Below are 22,134 nucleotides of genomic sequence, written 5' to 3' on the forward strand. Positions count from 1 at the left end.
CTCTCTCTCTCTCTCTCTCTCTCTCTCTCTCTCTGTGTGTGTGTGTGTGTAAGTGGAACTTTATGTTCATAGCAGAAGCCTGAGTTGAGTGTTAGTAGAAATTCAAATGAAATTCTATTAAGGACTGTGAGATTCAACCGAAACACGTATGTGTGCACAACTTAGGAAAGTGTGTGTGAGAGTGTGTGTGTGTGTGTATACACAGCGTGACAGCGAGTAAGGATGTGTGCTATATTAGGTGTGCTCTTTTGGCCTTAATGGCATATGTATTTGCAAGTACCTTTATTTAAGTCTGTATAACTAGGAATGCATATATGCCACCATGACAGTAATGAAGTGTGTTTTAATTAGGGCTGCAAGCATTCATTGATTTATTCTGCAGATTGATCAACTAGAGCTTTAATCTCAGATTAAAATTTGTCCCCTTTGATTGAGTGGCAGGGCTAAGACTGAGGAGCACGCTTCTGTGCAGTCCTTGCAGGTGCAGCAGTTTCCTCTTTCCTGCGGATGGGTTTGCTTTCCAGCTGACACCCAGAGTTTGCAGATCTTTTTTCATTTCAGGGTGAAAACCCACTGGGGTTTTCCTGCCAGCTATATGAAGCACAAAGCAACTAAGGCTGACAGTGCTCATTTGAAAATCACATCAGTTTCTCTTTTAACTCTGGATCTTCCGCAGCACTTACAGGATTTTGAAGTTGTTCCTTTTTGAAGACATTTTGGTTCTGATGACTTTACTGTAACAGGGAATGCTCTGCACAAGAAAGAAAAATGTAAAGGATGATCAATCCTTCTTAATAGTGGTGAGCGGTAGCTTTTGTTGATTAAATTTTAAACTATCTCATATTTAATAGGAGGCCATGCCTATCCTGCTGTATCATAAAAAGGCACCTGCAGTTTTGTGGTTTAGGTAAGGTGCAGATTTATTTAAAGACAATTGACAACCCTACTTTCAATATATTCATATATTTCAGTATAAAGATTTCGTTAAAGGGTATGAAGAGACATTTGAGTTTGCATATGTAAGTATGAGTGTGTGCTATCAGGAATCTGAATGCCTGAGTAAGGAGTGTCCGTATAAATCAGTGGCAGCGTAGGTGAGATGGTGTTAATGGGAGTCTGCATGTGACTGCATGTGCTGGTGGGGTGTGAGAGAGAAATTGGCTTGCTAAACTGTATGGGAGGGAGAGAACAGATTCATTTTTTGTAAGAATGTATGGCTGGGCTTGCTTACATGAGTCTTCTAGAACAGTTACTTTGAAAGCGATTTCTGCAATGCTCCTGCGCTCCCCTGCTCCCTCTTGCACATGGTGTGTCTAGAGGACTTTGGGTGTTCCATGAGAGGCTAGTCTATAGTCTGTCCTGGCTTCAGAGGGGTGGGTAGACTCTAGTAACATTGCAACTACTTCTAACATTCTGGCTCAGTGATGCTTTGAATTCCCTTGATTCCTTCCTCTTCCTCAGCCTCTCCCTTCCACCCACAGCCCTTGCAAGAATTACAAAGGGTTTCAAGTTGGTTTTTAGCGGTTGCCACATGCCAGGTATAGAAATGAAGAGGGGAAATGATATGCTTCTTTTTTTGACAATCAGTATTGTTTGTTGGTTGGTTAGTCTGTTGGTTAGTTAACAGCAAAACAGTAATATAAGTGTGGCTCTTCAGGTTTGAATGCATACAGAAAAAAGCAACTACAAAGTAAGGAACAATTTAATTGTGTGCTGCCATTACAAAATCAGACAGTTGGAATATTTTCTGATGTACAACTTCAAAAACATTTATTGTCATTAAGACAGTCATTTATTCATTTTTAAAAGCAACGTGAGTCAAGTACTAGTAAAAGAAGTATGGCAATACCATATGGTTCAGTCATTTCTGGACTATGACATTTGTTAAAATGTTTGAGTGCTCCCTCCCGCAAACAAACATTCAGCTTGCATGTGAGGAAGGAGCCTACCTATCTCTCTGTCATGCTAGCTTTCTACATGTTAGTTTGGGGTTATGGTTTGGCTTGGTTTTAACAAGGGCATTCAGACATTCATTCCTCCCCCTACATTCTGAAGTAGTACAGTTCTAGGAAGGCAGCATCACCTGATGCTTCCAAATGTGCAGTTCAGCTGCAAGAGCTTAAACACCAGAGATGAAACTTTAGATTGCTTTTCAAAATTGCAAATCAAATCTGAGGACAAAATGTGACTCATTGGAGAGTGGCCTGAATTTTAACTTGCACCTTTTTATGTGAAGGTAGCTTTGACTGAGAATAAGTCACTCTGCCTTCACCTAAAAACAACTTTGTTTCCATGGGTGAAGGACATGTGACACACATCCAGCCAGTTGTGGAATATGTTAGGCAAGCTGCCTCGTGCTGCATTCACACAAATGGTGAATTATGAACTCACACTAACAGCGGGTGATGAATTCAGAAACACAGCCAATTCACATATAACCAAGTGACTGATGTCTTGGGGACCTCTGTGGGTGATGTTTACAAATGAAATAAAAGATTCATGTTGGAATTCATGAGTTGTAGATCATGAATCTAAAGGCTCATCCCAGCTGTAAGGGATCCCACCTGGAATTTGCATGGCCAAATGGTGAATCATCCAGTTTTGCCAGTTCTAGAGGTAGAGGCTGTACCTTCACTACTCTCCTACTTGTTGCAGGACACGGGTGGCCCTGTGGTCTAAACCACTGAGCCTCTAGGGCTTGCTGATCGAAAGATAGGCGGTTCGAATCAGCGCGATGGGGTGAGCTCCCATTGCTGTGTCCCAGCTCCTGCCAACCTAGAATTTTGAAAGTGCACCAGTGCAAGTAGATAAATAGGTACCACTGTGGCAGGAAAGTAAATGGCATTTCCCTGTGCTCTGGCTTCCGTCACGGTGTTCCATTGTGCCAGAAGAGGTTTAGTCATGCTGGCCACATGACCCAGAAAGCTGTCTTTGGACAAATGCCGGCTCCCTTGGCCTGAAAAGCGAGATGAGCACCACACCCTATAGTCGCCTTTGACTTGACTCAACTGTCTAGGGGTCCTTTACCTTTACCTTACTTGTTGCAGCAAAGCTAGAGAAGTACAGCAGCCCAGCTGAAAGTGTGTGCAGGCTAGTGTCTCTGCTGTTGTGTTTTGTGGGTGTACACAACCATGAACAGGGATGCTCGTGCACATCAGCTCATGTGATAGGCATGAATCTCATGCAGCTGTCGGTGTATGTAAGTGATTTTGAGTGCTTTCAACAATGTCTGGTGTCTCTGTGGCTGTATCGGTGTACTTCCTATTGCGTTAGAACTAAGCATAGATGTGCTTAGTCTACACAATCACATCAGCGTTTCCTAAACTTCCCAAATTCTGTCCCCCCTCCCACCCCCCTCCCAGCATCCTTCCCTTTGCACACTCACACTCAGGGTTGGGACTATGACATGCTTTTGGGATTCCCCACATTTGTCTACTCTGGTGCAGGCTGCATTAGTGAGTCTGAATCCTCCCTGACTCACTTCCTCAGGAAGATGTTACTTCAGAGAAAGGATCCATGTTGCACAGAGCTTTCCTGCATGAAAGGTAGAGAGCACAGGCGGGCAATCTGTGGCCCTCCAGCTGTTGATGAACTACAACTCCCATCATCCCTACCATTGGCTGTGCTGGCTGTGGCTGATGGCAATAGGAGTGCAGCAACCTCTGGAGAAAGCCACTCTTACCACTGTCTGCACATGCCCCTGTTTACGTGTTTTGTGAACTTGCAAGTTTATACATGTTGCCAAGGAGGCATGTTATCTGGAATATTTAATCCAGAGCTTGTTGTGCTTTGTCTGATTGCTAGGGCGGACATTGGCAAACAACAAAGCCACATTACCTGGATCAGCAGGTTGTACTAAGCTTATTTCTCTGATAGAGAGAGTAGCTGATGGAACTTCAGAATCTAATGGCTACTGTGCAAGGAGTGGAGAATGGTGCTAGGGATCTGGCCTACTGAACCGGAGGCCTTAAAGTGCCCAGAAAGATGCCTGAACACAAATGGCATGGGTTTGGACCATGCAAGGACAGAAGGATGTTGAGATAAGAGAGAAAGGAATATGTTAATAATGTTCTGAAGAGGGGGAAGGAACAGGTTTTGCCATGACCCAAGACTTTGGGATCATCACAGCTATGTAGTGGGACACTTGGGACGGCTAGGTGCAGGTTTTGTGGATTTGTATGCTGCAGTCTGCAGATACTGCGTGGTGGGATGATCTCTATCATTGGTTTTCAACCAGTGTGCCATGGCACCCTGGGGTGACTCGAGGAACATTCCGGGGAGCTCGGGGGGGGGGGGCATCCTTTCATTAAATTGCAGCCCATATCTTTCTGCATTATCTTTCTCTCTGAGGAACATTCAGGGGAGCCAGAAGCTTTAACTCACAGCCCATTATCTTCCTGAAATAAAACAGCGGCAAAAAAAAGTGGGGAAACACTTTTGCAAGACTGTTTATCTTCTTAAAATCTTTCCCCCACACCAACAAAAATCCTTCCCAGCTTCAGTAACGAACAGTTCCTAGTTTTACACAGAGGGCTTGAGAAATGCAAGAAATTAACAAAGTAGCTTGATAGTGTGTGTGCCTGGATGTGTGTGTGCTCTATACAGTGGCGTAGGAAGGGGGGTGCAGCGGGTGGGGGCCACCCCGGGTGTCATCACTGAGGAGGGTGACAAAATGGCAAAAAAATATGTGTTTTAAAATAAATTTTTAAAAATTGGGCTCACGACACTTTTTTTTGAAAAAAATAACTACTGCATCCCCCTTCCTACGCCACTGGTAGCTAGGTGAGGTGGGGGGCACTGGGCGCCACACTGCGGGGCCTGCAGCGTGCCTGAGCCACTTGTCTCTCCTGAGGGGGTGGCGCCGGGTGGACTGCCTGCAAGCTCCACACTGCTTTTTCGAGCAGCGCAGGGCTTGCGTCTGCCCACCGCTTCAGCCACCCTACATCTGAGGGGGCGGTTGCGGAGAGGCTCCATGCAGTGCGCCCTGCCTTGGCTCACCCTTTCCCCATGGGCAGCTCGCTTCACCCCTGGCTGCAGGACACGTGCACCGCACCGGGCACCTGAGCAGATAGCTACTCCGCTGACTCTATAAGGAGGTATTTAAAAATAACTCTGAAAGTGAGGAGTGTCTTCTGTGTTTCTCCTTCTACCCCCTGCCCCCGACATCCCTCTCCCTGCTTCTTCTTTGCTTCTCCCTCCAGGCAACCACCCTCCTCCTTAACAGTCACCCAGCTTTATGGGCATGGAGGGAATGTTGCAGGAAAGGGCCATGTATGCATGTGTGTCCTGTGCTGTGTGTTTCTCACTTGCCTTCCCTGCAATAACAACATATTTCTGCTTCTGATCTTAATCTTGTTTTGCCCTCTCCACCCTCACTTCCACCATGTGCACACTAATTTTTGGAAAGGCAGGCTGGGGCTGCCATGTGGAGTGAGTCAGCTCGGCCCTGCAGAGCAGTGGCGTTGGTTGGGGTCCTGTCGACACAAGCGCTCCCAAAATGGCGCTGGCAAGGGGCGGGGTGGAATGGTGCAGGGGCAGAACACTTACACACGTCCTGTAACGGAAGCCCAGTGTCAGCGGCTTCCACAGGGGATCCGCAGAAAGAATGTGGTTGGTCAAGGGACCCGGGACTCAAAAAGGTTGAAAACCACTTCTATGGATCATTCAGGACCCTGGTAAGGATAAGGGAACCACAGGTCAGTTTCTTAAAATTCTCTCTATGTAATTTCAAAAACAGCCATTTCTACAAGTTGGAACATGTGGAAGTTATGTTCCTTTGCAGTTCCTGAGTAACCCAATGAAAATAAAAACAGGGCAGCAGGACAGAGGAGGCAAAGGAATGGAGCTAGCTCAAGTGTGGTGTGGTGATCTATTCCATGAGGTCAAGCATACTTCAATCAAAGCTTAAAGCAACGTGTTTGAGGAGGGGGTTCACCAAAGACGAACAATGTGGTTTCTTGGGGAGAGATGTTGACTTCCTGAGGGAACATGATAACCTGAATCCAAGAATTATTAGACTGAGGCTGCGAAGGAATATTCCAAAGTCAACAGGGAATGTGCTAAATCACTGCAAGGTTCCTGCAGCCACAGACTGACTGAACTGTCCCAGCGGGCAAAGGTCAATTGGGACAAGATGTTCCAAACCCATACCGTGCTTGGACTTGGGTGGGGGTCAGAGGTGTCCTACATGGAAGCAGATGTAGGGGTCTTAATCTTTGGAGAAGCAAATGGTTAGTGATTAGGCTACTGGCAGAGCCGTGCCAGCCAGAAGGAACTTCTGGTCTCACTAGGGCAAAGGGAGACCAAGTAGTGGCTTGTGCTGCCTTGTGTTGGCAGTTGGCTGATAGCTTAGCCTCAAAGTGAGGCATTAGCATACATCTAGAGTTCTTGCATCTTATGTGGTCGCTTCCTCTGTGCTTGATACGAATCCACACTCACAGCACAATCTCCTGTTGAGCTAAGCTAAATGAACCACACAGTGCTGGGCTTGTGCTGAGTGCCAGCTCACCTTCATAACACAACTGGTTGCTCACCCCCTATAAAGAGTATGGCAGGGGTCTCCAACGTGCTGCCCTCCAGATGTTGCTTGACCAAAGTCTCATCATCCTTCACTTTGGCTAGCTTGGCTGGGGGCTGATGGGAGTTGGAGTCCATCAACATCTGGAGGGTACCATGCTAGGTATTCCTGGAATATTGGATGCATCCAACATGCTTTCTTCATTCTTTAAGGCCTGGTGCTGCTCCTCTTGTGGCAGGCTAATTTGCCCTAGCACACAGTTGGCATTCAGTGGTGTATCCTCCCCAGTGTGTATGTGTGTATTGTTATCTTCAGTCATACCTGTTTTGTGTTTTTATGTGCATTTCCGTAAGCATCATTCCAGTCTCACGCTAGTGCAGAAAGAAATCTCCAGTCACTTCCATGTGGACGTACTGCACACACAAGTCCAGCTTCCTGCATGTATACATGTTTGGAACCCACTGCCAATTGCAGCTTCCCAATTGCACATGGCCAAATAGATTCATGAACAATCTTCACACATCATAATGTATACATGGTGGTGCATGCAATCTGTACATTCGAAGGAAAACCTGGGAAGCGATTCTTGGTCATTGCGTCTCAGTCTTGTTTTGTGTGTCCTTTCTCTGTCCATACAAGTTCAGATGGTTGCTCTGTTTAAATTAGGATGCAAAGAACACCTTACAAGGAGTCAGATTGTTACGTTACCAAGCCCAGTGCCATGTACTCTGCCCAGCAAAGCATGTGCTCTCCTGCTGAGCTGTGACACTAGTAGGGGCTCCTAATGAGGAAATAACGTGAATCACAACTGTTTTCATTTGGAAAAGCCAGGCAGTTTTTAGCCAGTGAAGTAGTGAAGCTTGAAAACACGCCAGCAGCTCTTAATATACTCTTACATCTCTGAACTGTGAAGGAACCAAATATGTTTGTAAATACCTCATTACTTTTTAATCCAGCCTTTAGGGAGGAGGCAGGCAGGGAGGGGGAGGCAGGAGGTGGAAGGCGAGAGGCATGGAGTCCACAGGTGGTTGTGTCATTTGGAGTTCGTACTGCCGTGTACTCGTGTCGTGTATTGGTATGCATAACTATGCCTCTTTCCAAACATGGAGCCAAAGTTTGTACAATCCATTATCAACAGATTTTCTCCATGAACTCAGCCCCCTGTTGCAGCTGATGGCATGAGAAGCATCATTATGTGACTCTTTGCTGTCAAGATCCTGTTTCACTGCCTCCATTCATTTCAGGCATCAGATCATACATAGCATCGAATGGCATAAATCCCCACGTCAGTGGCAATTCCTGACCGGTTGCTGGAACGCTACTTGTTTCTGCATCTACTGTTGTGAGAAACACAAAGGGGTGTGTGTGTGTGTGTGCAGATTGCAAGGGTGTGCATGCACATCTATTTGTATGTGTGAGTACGTATGCATGTAGTTGCTAGGTGTGGCAAGGGTGTGTGCAGTGTGTATGTGTAATTCAGACAGTACATGGCAGAGGGGACGCGGGTGGCGCTGTGGTCTAAACTTCCAAGCCTCTTGAGTTTGCTGATCGGAAGGTCAGCCATTCAAATCTGTGTGACAGTGGTGGTGAACTCCCGTTGCTCTGTCCCAGCTCCTGCCAACCTAGCAGTTCGAAAGCATATTAGCGTGAGTAGATAAATAAGTACCGCTGCAGCGGGAAGGTAAATGGCATTTTTGTGCGCTCTGGCTTCTGTCACTGTTCCGTTGCGCCAGGAGCATTTTAGTCATGCTGGCTACATGACCTGGAAAGCTGTCTGTGGACAAACGTTGGCTTCCTTGGCCAGAAAGTGGAGATGTGTGCCACACCCCTTAGTCACCCTTGACTGGATTAACTGTTCAGGGGTCCTTTACCTTTACCTACACGGCAGAGGTTGCAGGAGTTGGCAGAGGCCGATGAGCTGGTAGGAGGTCTTGCCTGTGAGTGCAGTCTGGGAAATCAGAGACGGGAATTGCGACAACAACTTCTTCTGCCCAGGGACTAGAGAGCTGTGCCTGCAGATGAGGTCAGATTACAGGAAGCTAGAAGGAACTGTCACCACTCCTGGGGAATCACCCCCTGCCCTGCCACCCTCTGGACTATCAGCCATTCATTGTTGTCATTATCTATAGAATGTCTGTATTCTGTGAAGAAGCAACAGGCCACTGGACGACGGGTTGAGAAGGGGGCAGCAGCTAAGTCTACTTCGCCACGGCAGGGTTGCTCCCTTTGCAGCAGTACAAACCCACACCCTGCCCACCTTTGGCTGCACCCTTGGCCAGGGTGAAGACTTCTTCATATTTTTATATATTTAAATTAAATAAATGAATAAATGAAAAACTGGAGAGAATTCGTTTTTTGGAAAGGGGTGACTTATGAGTGTTGAATGTGGCATCACTTTGAAGTTTTATTACAAACAAGTGGCGTATAAATTGGGTGAAATAAAAGAAAAATGATTATCATTATCATCACCATCATTATTATTATTTAGCCTATATTGCTTAATTGCCAAGGTGGCTACTCAGCGGTTCACAAGTATAAAACCAATTACAAAACATACAAACAAGCATCCATAAAACACACAATACAAATATACTTTTTATTTTTTAAAATGTTAACGTATCTAGATGTGGTGTTAGGAACATAATGAGCTATGTTACATCATCAGCTCAAGCTATTTGTCCATCTCTCCCAAAACTGGATCTAAGCGGAGCGGCAGCAACTTGGTCTCAAGGGTTGTCTTTTTTGGGATAGTCTGTCTTATTCAGCCGCTCAACTTCACGGCACGGGCAAAGAGCTCTCTGACACTCATTTCAAGACAAGAGCAAACGGCTCCCAAATCCATGTGAACAGGTAAGGAGGGTGGTTGTGTGTGTTCTTACAGGCCTCTGCCATTAGATCTACATTATGCTGGAGCTTTGTTCACAGAGAAACACAAAGGCTCTGCAAAAAGGTGTGTGTTACATTGTGCAGGCATTGTGGATAAGGATTTGGGGTAGTCTGTGCTTGTCACTTGTTGCAACACAGGAACTAGCCAACCAGTGCGCTGCCTGTTCCACACAACAATCACATTGCACTGGTTCGCCACAAGAGCTAGTGCTTTGAGAGTTCTGGGGGTGGGGGGAGCCTTGCAGCAGATACAAAATGGGAATGGCAATAGAAGTATTTGCAGAAACTCCTCCGATCCCCCTGCCCCTGTGGTCCTGCTGCCAGGCCATTTTGTTTCCAGAGCTCTCAAAGCACAAGCTTCTATACCATGGTTAGGCAAACTAAGGCCCGAGGGCTGGATCCAGCCCCGTTGCCTTCTAAATCTGGCCCAGATTTGTCTGGCTACAAAGTGATTGGCATACACCCTTTCAGAGTTGAAATCCTAAACCCAAATAGCTGGAAATATATTTCACTTATATCAGTGGGTCTTAGCTCTAACTAAACATGCTGAGATGGATTCTAGAGCATGGGTAGGCAAACTAAGGCCCGGGGGCCGGATCTGGCCCAAACACCTTCTAAATCCGGCCCGCGGCCGGTCCGGGAATCAGCGTGTTTTTACATGAGTAGAATGTGTCCTTTTATTTAAAATGCATCTCTGGGTTGTTTGTGGGGCATAGGAATTCGTTCATCCCCCCCCCCAAAATAGTCCAGCCCCCCACAAGGTCTGAGGGACAGTGGACTGGCCCCCTGCTGAAAAAGTTTGCTGAACCCTGTTCTATACTCAAGTTGTGTGTTAATTGCACTATTAAGCGAGCCGTAGTAGTCAATCTTTATTGTTATGATGACAGATCAGTCAGCATTAAGCAGAAAGCACCAGAGGTGGGACAAGAGCAAATCAGATGGAAGATGCCATCATCTGTGAAACGGAAGCCCTGTGCACAAGAAGGTGGTCACTATAGCTACCCTTCAGATACGTTGGCTCTATTCTATAGCAGTTTAACTGCCACAGTTTTCCCCAAAGACTTGTGGGAAATGTGGTTTGGCATTAGAAGAGGGGAGCTGAGAATTCTGTCTCAGAGATCCCTTGCCCATCTCACAGAACTACAGTTCCTGGGGTTCCCTGTGGAGCAGGAATGACTGCAAAGACAGTTTTAAGTTTTGTAGCGCAGCTGTGCCATAAAAATCTGTATCTTGTTTTAAAATAAAAACACAGCATAAACTTCAGGGGAGAATATAGAAGCCAACAAGCAAGCTTCCCAATTGCTGCTCTGACATATTTTAGTGTGGTGCAATTCTTTTGTGCTTGCAAGATGTTGTCAAATATTAAATATAATGCTTGTGTCAATTCCAAGATCCTCTGTGGTACATATGAGCTTCTCTGTAGCCAAACAGATTCTTGCTGGTCCAGTCTTCTTTTCTCTCTTCCAGCATTTCATCAAAAGGAGCTGACTGTTGTTGCTACCGATTCCTTTTCTCTATGCTCCAGTGGATTCTTTTCACCATGAAACCAAGTGGAACCATCACCAGAAAAGAGTTTGTGTAACCTCTGGCTCTGTGTCACTGATGTGTCCCTAGCTGGGCTAGACCAGCCCAGGAGATGAGAGGGGTGTGTGTGCAGTAATTTGTGGGACTTGAGTCCATGGCTAGGTATGGAGGTGCCTCTTCGCATGTTAATCTTTGGCTGTGTACTCACCACACTTTATTCTATAAACAATGGAGACTAAGTACTTGCTTGTTTCCATGTACTCCACACACAATCAAGATCTGTTGCATATTTTTTGCCCCGAAAGTGGTTTCATTCTGGAAAGAAAAGCTTGTTGCAGGTTGATTCTGCATTGCCCTGCAGTGTGTCCATTTGAAAACAGATGAAAACAAATGTTGACAGTCCCACTGATGTCGGGTATATCAGTGTCTGCCCAATAACACTGTGGGTAGGCAGACGCCAAGACTCAATCAGCACTTCCTCCTCCATTCATCTTCTAGGGCAGGTGCAGCAGGGGGGGAAAGTCTGCCTGTGCAATAATGGACATCTGGCTCTGCTCAGACTCCTGGCTTGTTTTTTCAACTCTGACTCCCTGGGACAACTCCTGGTTCTCCTCTGCTACCTTGTGTCCAAGCCTTTAACCAAGACACCATCAATTTTAGAAGTAGCACATGCCAATCAATATTCAGTCTGCAAGCTCTACATGCAGACAGCACACAACTGATCTATCCAGAAAGGAAGGAGGAGTGTTAATGTGGAATGAGTGTTAACGTGGGATGCACTAAAAGTAGTGACGCCACCAAACATCAGAACATAACATTGGTCCCACTCCTAATGCTCATCTCTATTATGAAATGAGTGGCATTTATGTCCCCAAAAAATTATTCTCCAAATTGGAATGTAAACTGGAATTTTTTTTGCACATTGTTATAATTCAGCAGACATACCAAAAGCCTGTTGCTTTCCGTGTGCAAAAGCTACTTTATGTCAATCCCTTTTAATTCTAACTGAAGTTTTCATTGATTGCTGTGAACTATGCCACCAAACCCCTTGTCCAACAAAGCATCATTTCAGTTAGCATTTTCGGTTAGCATTTTCTTTATTTGGCTCCAACACCCAAAACCCTCCCTTGTTCCTAGGGGTGTTTGTATTGTGGGAAGGGGTGAGTTGTGTTTCCAAGTGGCTCTAAGCCACAGCTGGTGCTGGGAATGACAATCCTTAAGGCATAATATGGTCTGCAACACACAAGGCCTTTTGGTGCAGCGTTGTTGCAGGACGGCAGAGGCTCCACTGGGGCCCCGACAAGGGAGGCATGGCCTCGGTGCCCTTTCCTACAAATGGGGATGCAGGCTTGGGACTCGGGCTGTGCCAGGGGGTGGAGCGGGAAAGCTTCCTTTGGGTACGCTTCATGGCCATTTAAGCAGGTCTCGCCTGGGCCCCTACCTGCCTTTCCTTCATCGGGCTCCTCACCTGCCCACCCTTGGTTTAAGCTGATAGTCAAGGACTTTGCTGTGGTTACGGTGGTCACCGTTTTATGGGGCCAAGTAGGAATTTGTCCACTGGGCAGATTGGCTCCAACCTGGTGGTTTTGCCTACCTCATAGCAATCGTCAGAACTGGGTTGGGCATCGGGACAATCCGTTGTCTTGGATGGAGGGGAAATTGTAGTCTGCGCCTGCCCCTCCAAATGCTGGGGTATCTCTTTAAAGGGATCCAGGGGGAATGGTCATGTCCACGTGCCCAGGAGGGGCCAGGGCTGAAGGAACTCCCACAGACGGCAGTCCCAGAGGGGGTCACCCTATTTGATGTAAGTCTCAGGAGCCCCCACTTGGAGTGACCTACACATCACTTCCGGTGTGCGAGCTTGAAGTATTTTGATTGTCCCATGCCCCAGCCAAACCCCTTTCATCTGTATTCAATGAAGTTGTGGCCTGTTCGATCCAAACCAATCTTCTATTCATATGGGTTGGGGACTGAGGAGCACAACGCCTGGACCTGCAAGCACACCACAACATCTTGAGCCGGGGGAGAGAACTCTCAGAACTCTTACTGAGTATGTGGAGTCATTCCTCAGCCAGTTACAAATTTACTTGGTGGGAGTTTGTCGATTGCTGTGTGAAAGTGTGTTCAAGTTCCTTCTCAGATCTCCACTGTAGGACACGCCTGTGGCCAAGTCCCTTCTGTCTTTTCTAGATTCCCTTGGTCACTTTTCCAGAGTTGCGGTGGTGGTAACATCCTCTTTTTTCTTCTTTCCCCAAACCACCCCTATTCCTCCTGCTTTTTTCTGCAAATCAGTGTGCCAGCATTAATCAAAACCTTAGTTTCCCAGGCCCATTAATGATGGGAAACATAAACTGTGCAACAAATTAACTACATGTGGAAGGTACTGAGGGACGTCGTTATGAATCTCCCCCTGGAATGTCCATCAGACTGGGACAATGTATCCCTGTTCAAAGCCACACTAGCAGTGACAGATAGAGATGATCTTCCCCCAAATGGCCTCTCTTGCTCTCTCTTCTCATCATCAGCTCTTGCGCAGCGCTTCTTGTGAGCTGACGCATCACGTGAAATTTATCTTCTTGCTTCCCACCGCGAAAGCTTTATTTCCTGAGCCCAGATGTTTGGTTTTGTTGTTGTTGTTTTAATTAGATTCTGTTCAGTTAGTAGTAGTATTGCCTCAAGCAAGTAAAAAAAGAAGAGGTGGGGGGATTAGAGGAAGGGAAGGAAGAGGGTTGTAGTGAAAGGAGGAGGAAAGGCTAGAAAGGGGGAGGAAACAGCAGTCTCAGTGTAGAGAGCATTCAAGGTGGTGAAGGAGTTATGGATTGCACATCCAGGACCTTTTGCTGGCAGCAGAAGTAGCCCTCAGTAGCCTTCTAATAGTGCTGTTAACTGCATATGCACCACAGCAGTGCCCCCCAGATGTAGGCGGACTCCAACTCCCATCAGCCCCAGGCAGCATGGATGATGGGAGTTGCTCTCCAGGAACATCAGGAGGGCCATAGGTGACCCATCTGCAGAAGAGGCGCAGCCAGTGGCATGAGCAGGAGGAGCAGGGGACCCTGTGGATCTTAAGGCCATAGCTCAGTAGTAGAGCTTCTGGTTTTTGCATGTGGAAGGACCCAGATTTAATCCTGGCATCTTCAGGTAAGGCTGGGAGAGATCCCTGTCTGAAACCCTGGAGAGTCACTGCCTGTCATTGTAGACAACACTGAGCAGAATGGTCCTGATGTCTGTTTCTGCCTAAGGGCTACTCCACACTTAAAAACTTCCCTCTTGTGGCCTATCCCCACAACACCTACTCACTATGGGCCCTACTAAAGCAAACAGTCTAATTGGGCAACGTCTAAAAGATATCGAGCATCAGAACAACCTGGCCACTATAGGGAAATTCTGCCCTTGGTATGTTCATTTCCCACCTCTCCATTTTGATTCTCTGGCCCCATATCTGCACAAACATATTATCCCCAAATACAGACATGCTTTTACACTTGCAAGACTGGATGTTTTGCCATCTGCGGTGCTTGAGGGTCGATTCCAAAAGATCCCGCCTGAGAAACGTCTTTGTCCCTGTGGAGATGGTAGCACCGAAACAGCGGCACACGTCCTAATGTCTTGTGCTCTCTACAAAGACCTGAGGAACGAGATCATCACCCCACTTGTACTAACCATCCCAGGGCACTCAACCACTGCCACAATGTCCTTTCTTCTATCAGATCAAAATGAGCAGATAAGAGCAAAGGTTGCTAGGTTCATAGCAGGGGCAATCAGAATAAGGGCCACTAACTGACGTCTGATTCAGGACTTTAAATTGTGCTCTTATATCAAATTTCCTTTTCTGCGTATACTGTAATGTTTTACTGTTGCTATGGCCATTGGCTAATGCGAATAAAGTTTTATCTTATCTATCTATCTAGTCCACACTTCCATTTGCCCTGCCACTTTCTCCCAGGAAATCCTGCTCTTTACCTGCTGAATCAGAGCAAATGTCAACGGGGCTTTCCGTGGATTGGCATTTTCTCTGATTCAGCAGTAAAGAGCAGGTTTTCCCAGGGAAAGCGACAGGGCAAAGGAAAAACTGCGTGGACTCGTACTTTCTAGGCATGGGACAAGCAACGTGTGGATGAGCCCTAAGGCAGCTTCATCTCTGCACTTCCGCCTGCCTCTGGTTTCATTTTGTTCTCCTTGAATTAGTAGTTCAGAGGCAAAACTTCAGATGTATTTTTAAATAACAGCAAAGCCTAAATGCTCCTAAAACAATATTGGAGCGCACACTGGAGCATACATGCATCGTTTAATATACAGAACTATGGACATAAGAGATGCAGAGGAGAACCCAGATCACTCACATCTAGAAACAGGAATATATAATAAAGGCTTCAAAGGGTATGAGCTGTGCTTGCAAACTGCCAGTCATATCCTGGTTTAGAAAACGTCAAAGAAGAAGTGAAGACTTGTAGTGCTAGATCACACCGTTCAAATGAAAATGCAAAGCATAAGCCCCCAAACTGGCATGGATTCCTATAGTTCATTATTAATTATCATTATGTTTTAATGCAAATTAAATATACTTAAAGCAATCTAAAACAATATTTTACTTAATAAAATCAATAAAGAGCAATGAAAACAACAATATTTGCAATTTTCCTACAGGTAATTCCATTTTTTTAATTTTGCAGATGTCATCGGCATGGTACATCTTACTTTACAATCTTACGCAGTGATAGATTCTATTTCTTCTTCAATAATGGTTGTTCACATAGACTAATATTTCAGGCTGCAATCCTAATCCCATTTACTTGGATTAAGCCTCACTGAATTCAATAGGACTTCTGAGTAGCAATGTTTAAGATTGTGCTATTAATCATTCTTACATCTTACAGTTACAGATAGGTAGCCGTGTTGGTCTGCCATAGTCGAAATAAAAAAATCCTTCCAGTAGCACCTTTAAGACCAACTAAGTTAGTTCTTGGTATGAGCTTTCGTGTGCAAGCACACTTCTTCAGATACACTGAAACAGTGTATCTGAAGAAGTGTGCTTGCACACGAAAGCTCATACCAAGAACTAACTTAGTTGGTCTTAAAGGTGCTACTGGAAGGATTTTTTTATTTCTTACATCTTACAGTCTCGCATAAACAAATATGTGTTGGAGATGGTTCCCACCCCCAGCTTCTTTCTTGTTTGTGTAACAAACAAAACCACAGCATAAGTCAAAGCAGTATACAGTGGTACCTCAGGTTATGAACTTAATTCACTCCAGAGGTCCTTTCTTAACCCGAAACCATTCTTAACTAATTCTTTTGCTAATGGGGCCTCCCGCGGATGCCACGCTGCTGCCGCACAATTTCCGTTCTCATCCTGGGGCAAAGTTCTCAACCCAAGGTACTACTTCCAGGTTAGCAGAGTTTGTAACCCAAAGCATTTGTAATCCGAGGTACCACTGTATCAGTATTGATCCCTATAGTTGTAGCCTCCTCCTCCCCCCACAGAGAAGTCTGCAAACGTGTCTCCAGTGGTTATAGGAGATAAAACTGAAGACCTTACTGATCACCTCCCTAATTTCAACATCCTAAATTGCTGTTGGGGTGGACTCACTGTTGGCACTCATTTGAAATGCAGCCAGTTCTGGATAAGGTCAGTACAACCAATGATTCAGCAACATCCACTTTGTGTGGGTGTCTCTATGGGAAGCAGAAAGGGTACTTATGGAGGGAGAAAGCAATAACCCAAGTTGGGATGGAGCCAAGGGGGTGTTGGAATTAAAGCCACAACTCTTGCAAGGAATGATCTTTAGTAGCTGGGATATGTTTGTGCAGTAACTACACCATAAAGCACCTTTCATCCTGAACAAAAGACCCTTGGGGCACCTTAGTGTGAATCAAGCAGTGCAAGAACATAAGAGCTGCCAGACAGCATAAGGGCAATGATCCATCTAGCCTGGCATTCAGCTTCTCCAATGGTAATGGAGGCTGGAGAGGAAAGGTCTGAGATGCAACAGGTGGTCTGTCCACTGTGGTTTATACCTGGTATCCAGATGAACTTGAAAATGTAACAAAAGCACGTGGGAAGATCTTCACTATTCAAATGCCCTCCAGTGTGGGGGACTTCCTGAAAGCTAGAGCAGTGCTGTGCACCAGGAGTTTCATTTGCAACAGACTGACCCCGACCAGGATGTGTCCCATTTGTGCCAGGGACTCAATGGATGTTTTGTCTGACCATTTACCTAATAGCATTTGATTAATATTCGGAGAGTGCATCATCAGATGCTTGTTGTTGTTGTTGTTTAAACCTTAATATTATCCCTTCACTTTAAGAAGAAGAAGAAGAGTTTGGATTTGATATCCCGCCTTTCACTCCCCTTCAGGAGTCTCAAAGCAGCTAACAATCTCCTTTCCCTTCCTCCCCCACAACAAACACTCTATGAGGTGAGTGGGGCTGAGAGACTTCAGAGAAGTGTGACTAGCCCAAGGTCACCCAGCAGCTGCATGTGGAGGAGCGGAGACACGAACCCGGTTCCCCAGATTACGTAACCACCGCTCTTAACCACTACACCACACTGGTTCCAAAGAAAGAAAGACCACCTTTTAGCAGCTGCCAAAAGAACTCAGTCAAACAAAGGGTTCTTTCAAAATTCTGATGGAAAAGGGAGAGAGCTTTTTACTCAAATACAAAACTCATCACCACCAGATTCACCTTCCTTACGTATGGACCAGGGGTGAGGTGGGGGAGGCAGCTCCAGTAAGGTGGCCTTCAAAATGGATTAGGCCAATTCATGAAGAGACCACCAGTGGTTAGTTGCTATGAGATTCCTCCTCCTCCTGTTGACGTTTGAAACCCAGACCATGGAGACAAGCAATGTGGAAGGTTTGTTGCCTCCACCATGCTTTCCTGGTGGACGTCTCAGAGGTAATGGTTACATGGCTAGGATTCATGTTTTGAAACACCTATCAGATTTTTTTCAAAAACAACCATAAAGTCTTACACAGGTGGAAGCACGCAGGGATGAAATAACGTCACAATTACAAATGAGAAAGAACGGCAAAGCAAGATAGGCTCAGAAATTCATGAAAAATGAACAACGCAAGATGGAATCCTGAATTACACCCCCAGTTGTCACATTTCACATTGGAAGTTACATTGTAAACTTCAACTTTTTGTCCCACATTGAGCAGTTCCGGGGGAAAGCAGATCATAGCACCTAGTAGAAACTTCTTGAACTTCTCCTTCTCCAAACTTCTTTCCAAGTCTCTCGCCCCTGCATACACCTAGAAACAATACACACAAAACCTACCACAGCTGCCTGTTTGATAAGGGAGTGTGGGGAGATTGCTTGCAAGCAAGACTGCATCCCACTGCACCCCACACGTTTCTATGGCAGGGATTGGAAACCTCCTCCTTGACCACTGGCTGTATTGACTGAAGCTGATGAGAGTAGGAGTCCAGGAACATCTAGAAGGCACCACCCTGATCTATGGATTGGGGAAACTAGCATGCTAAATGCCACTATAGCCACCTGCTGTGAGAGTATGGCGGAATCCACATCATACGTTTAATGCACAATTATGCCACTTCTCCCAAAGAATTCTGGAACTGTAGCTTACCCCTTGCAGAGCTACAATTCCCAGCATTCTTAACAAACTCCAGTTCCCAGGATTCTTTGGGTTAAGCTATTACTGTTAAAGTATAAGAGTGTTTTAAATATGTGGTGTGGATGTGACCTAGGTCTCCTTTGGAAGCTGCAAAGATGCCTGCATTGCAGGGTGTTGGACTAGATGACCCTCGCAATCCCCTCCTTCCAGCTCTACAGTTCTCTGAGTCTCCGATTCAGCACTTGTGGCTGCTCATTGACTCCCTATTTCAGGGTCCTTACCTGCTTCTTTCTTCTTCTTCTTTGGCGATCGCACATAGCCGAGTAAGATTGTCTTCCATAAACACGGTTTTAACAATGAGTCCATAAGTGTCTGTGGAGGCCAATTCTGGACCCACACGTCCTTCCACAGTGGGGACATTAGTTCCCGGATGGGAGTTGATCATGGTGTGGATTTGCCAAGCATGCCTTCCTCTTAGCACGTTTCTCCCTTGCATTCTGAGTTCGAGTGTCTTCAAAGCCCATGACACCTTTGGTAAAGACTGTTCTCCAACTGAAGCGCTCGCAGGCCGGTGTTTCCCAGTTGTCAGTGTTTATACTACATTTTTTTAGATTTGCCTCGAGACAGTCTTTAAACCTCTTTTGTTGACCACCAGCATTACGCTTTCCATTTTCAAGTTCGGAATAGAGGAGTTGATTTGGAAGACGATCATCAGGCATCCGCACATGACCAGTCCAACGAAGTGTGAGCATGACCAGCTGTTGCAGCAGAGGTGCACAAGGCACTGCCTTCACATTTTCGAGTCACAGCAAGACTCTTGCATTTTTTATGATAGCCATTTCCCCCTTTCTGTTGCAATTTCTTTAGAGCTCCATTTTATCATTCTTTTACCTGCCAGTTCATTGTCCATTGTTAAATAGACTTGTAACAGACCTGTTTTCATAATAATGCAGTGTTATAATGATGGTGGAGGAGGAATGTGGGCTTAATACAGTGGTACCTTGGGTTAAGTACTTAATTCGTTCTGGAGGTCCGTTCTTAACCTGAAAGTGTTCTTAACCTGAGCACCACTTTAGCTAATGGGGCCTCCTGCTGCTGCTGCGCCGCTGCCATGTGATTTCTGTTCTCATCCTGAAGCAAAGTTCTTAACCCGAGGTACTATTTCTGGGTTAGCGGAGTCTGTAACCTGAGCTACCACTGTAATATGGAAAGACCCTAAGGCTGTAATACTAAGCATGCCTACTAGAAAGTGAACTAATATGGGCTGCTGCTACTCAGAGTAAACATGTGGAAGGGTGGGTGTGCTTTGCTGTCATAGTCAAGGGGGGCGGGAATCTTTTCCTGTAATAGGCAGCTGGTGATCTGCTTTGATTTTTGTGCAATTTTTAATTGTATTGTAATTGTTATAAATCACGTTGATTTTTTAAAAATCAACTTGCAGTAAGCAAATAGATAAATAAAATGGGAGAATGGAGTGCAAGTTCACTCCAATGTTTGAGGGATTTTATGCTTGGTTAGTTTTTGTTTGTTTGCAAATCTAAGGGCAAAGAGCATGTCCTCAGTGATGTAAAATATTTCTAGGGTTGCTAACTGCCCAGCACAACCCCTCACCAAACAATATTCTAGTCTGCTGCTGTGCAGTTTGATCTGCCCCCCCCCCCCCATATCATCAGGTGAAACTTTTCACAGCATGGAGATAAAACACGATCCGTCGCCATTGTCATTTATCAAATTATCTCATTTATTTATTACCTCAGATACATATGTAACACCATTTGAATCAACTAATAAATGATGCCCGAACCCTGAGTTGCTCTTAAAAGCACAGCTACAGCGACAGCTTGCAAATTTGGCAACCCTTCGGACTTCAGTGTGTTCCCATTTTTAATGCCTGATTTGTAAGTGAGCCACTATAGGGCATCACTGATAGCAAGCAATGCCATATGTGACATTAATTGCCTCTCTGTTGAGGCTGTTGTGTTACCGCACCAGGCCTGAGCACACAGTAATTGCCTAATAACAATAATTAATAGATAATGCAGCCCTATTACAAGACAGCATGAAATCTCATGCTCCTGTACACTGCTCATCTATTGGCCCTCGCCCTGCAGAAACACACACATGAATAATGACTTGGTGTATGTCATGAGAGGGGGAGAAATAAATGCATTAACTGAGTCTATGGTTTTGGTTGATTAAAGTCATCTGACTTTAGCATGCCCACCAATTAATCAATTAAGTACTAAAACTCAGCAAAACCTCAACGCAACATGACACAATTTTCATAATTTTCATTGCAGACAGGTAGATTTCCTTTATTCAGTCAGTTTTAATCTGCAAGCAGTGCTTTGCTCAATGAATGTTTGCAGGCCTAATGATAAGTCTACACTATCCATCATTTTAATGGTACTTCTGTACTGAGATGCAGCAGCAAATGCGGGGACAGGAACTTAAAATGGGACAGCTTCCCACTTCCCCACCCCAAGAATTTTCCAAAAAGAAAATAAAAGTGGGAAGCTCAAGATTGCCTGGCAGTCATTTTGTTGTAGGGTTTTTTTTTTGGGGGGGGGGGAATTCCATCTGGATGATGCCTTGAGTCACTTTCAATTCTTGGGTTCCTGTATCCCATGGAGATTAGAATCTGACAAGAGGATTTTGTTGAACTAGTCAAATAGGTTTCTTTGCAAGCCAATGGCCTTATACTCAGATAATTGTTCTTCTAGCCCTGTACTGTCTACTCTGAGTTGCAATGACTCCCCAAGGTCAATGACTGGCTGAGCCGGGATGACAGGGACCCTCTCTTGGGTCCTCATCATCCTGATTCAGCCAGTCCATGACAGAGGAATGCCTTTCAATCCCTTACTCCTTTTACTGGGAATGCATTCTCCCCCACCCACCAAAAATTGAAAGGGTCTCAGGAGGGACTCAGGAGGGCCACACAGGCTCCCCATCCCAGATTGAGGGGTTTCCAGACTTTTCCAGTACCTCTAGAACGCCTTCCACACTGTGCTGTCACTGACTGAAGAACCCTGCCTGTCTGTCACAGATCTCCAGTCCTACAGGCTGCTGAGGATCCTGGAAACAGGTCATTCACTAGAAAGACCATCTGATTGTGGGAGAAACTGGCCCAGTTAATCAAATCTCTCTCTTTGCTGTGTTAATCGAGAAGTACACTTCAGAAGACTTCCAACATTCCAATGATTTGTAGGGGAAATCTCTCATTTCAAGGAACTGTGTATGCCTTTTACTGGTTTTCTCACTGAGTAGTCCCAATAACCTTTCCTGTATTTTTGTTGGAAGCTGCCCAGAGTGGCTGGGGCAAGCCAGTCAGGTGGGCAGGGTAATAAATTCGAACACAAACACTCCAGGGTGACCCAGAAGACAATTTGTGTGGTTAGGTAATTTTAGCCTCTGGGCTTAATTGATGGTGGTAGTACTATATGCTGTACTTCCCTTACTTGTAAATGTGGTGAGCTGAGTGGGGGCCCTGGACTTCTGGCCTAAAGTCCTGCTCGAATGGCACCACCAAGAGCATTGAGTCAATCAGGCAAACAATATATCAATCGTGTACTCCTGACCGCAAAAGACTTGCAGGGAATAAGCTACCAGAACAGTTTACATTG

Source organism: Podarcis pityusensis (assembly GCF_964106645.2).
Source record: "Podarcis pityusensis genome assembly, chromosome: 2".
Lineage (NCBI taxonomy): Eukaryota > Metazoa > Chordata > Lepidosauria > Squamata > Lacertidae > Podarcis > Podarcis pityusensis.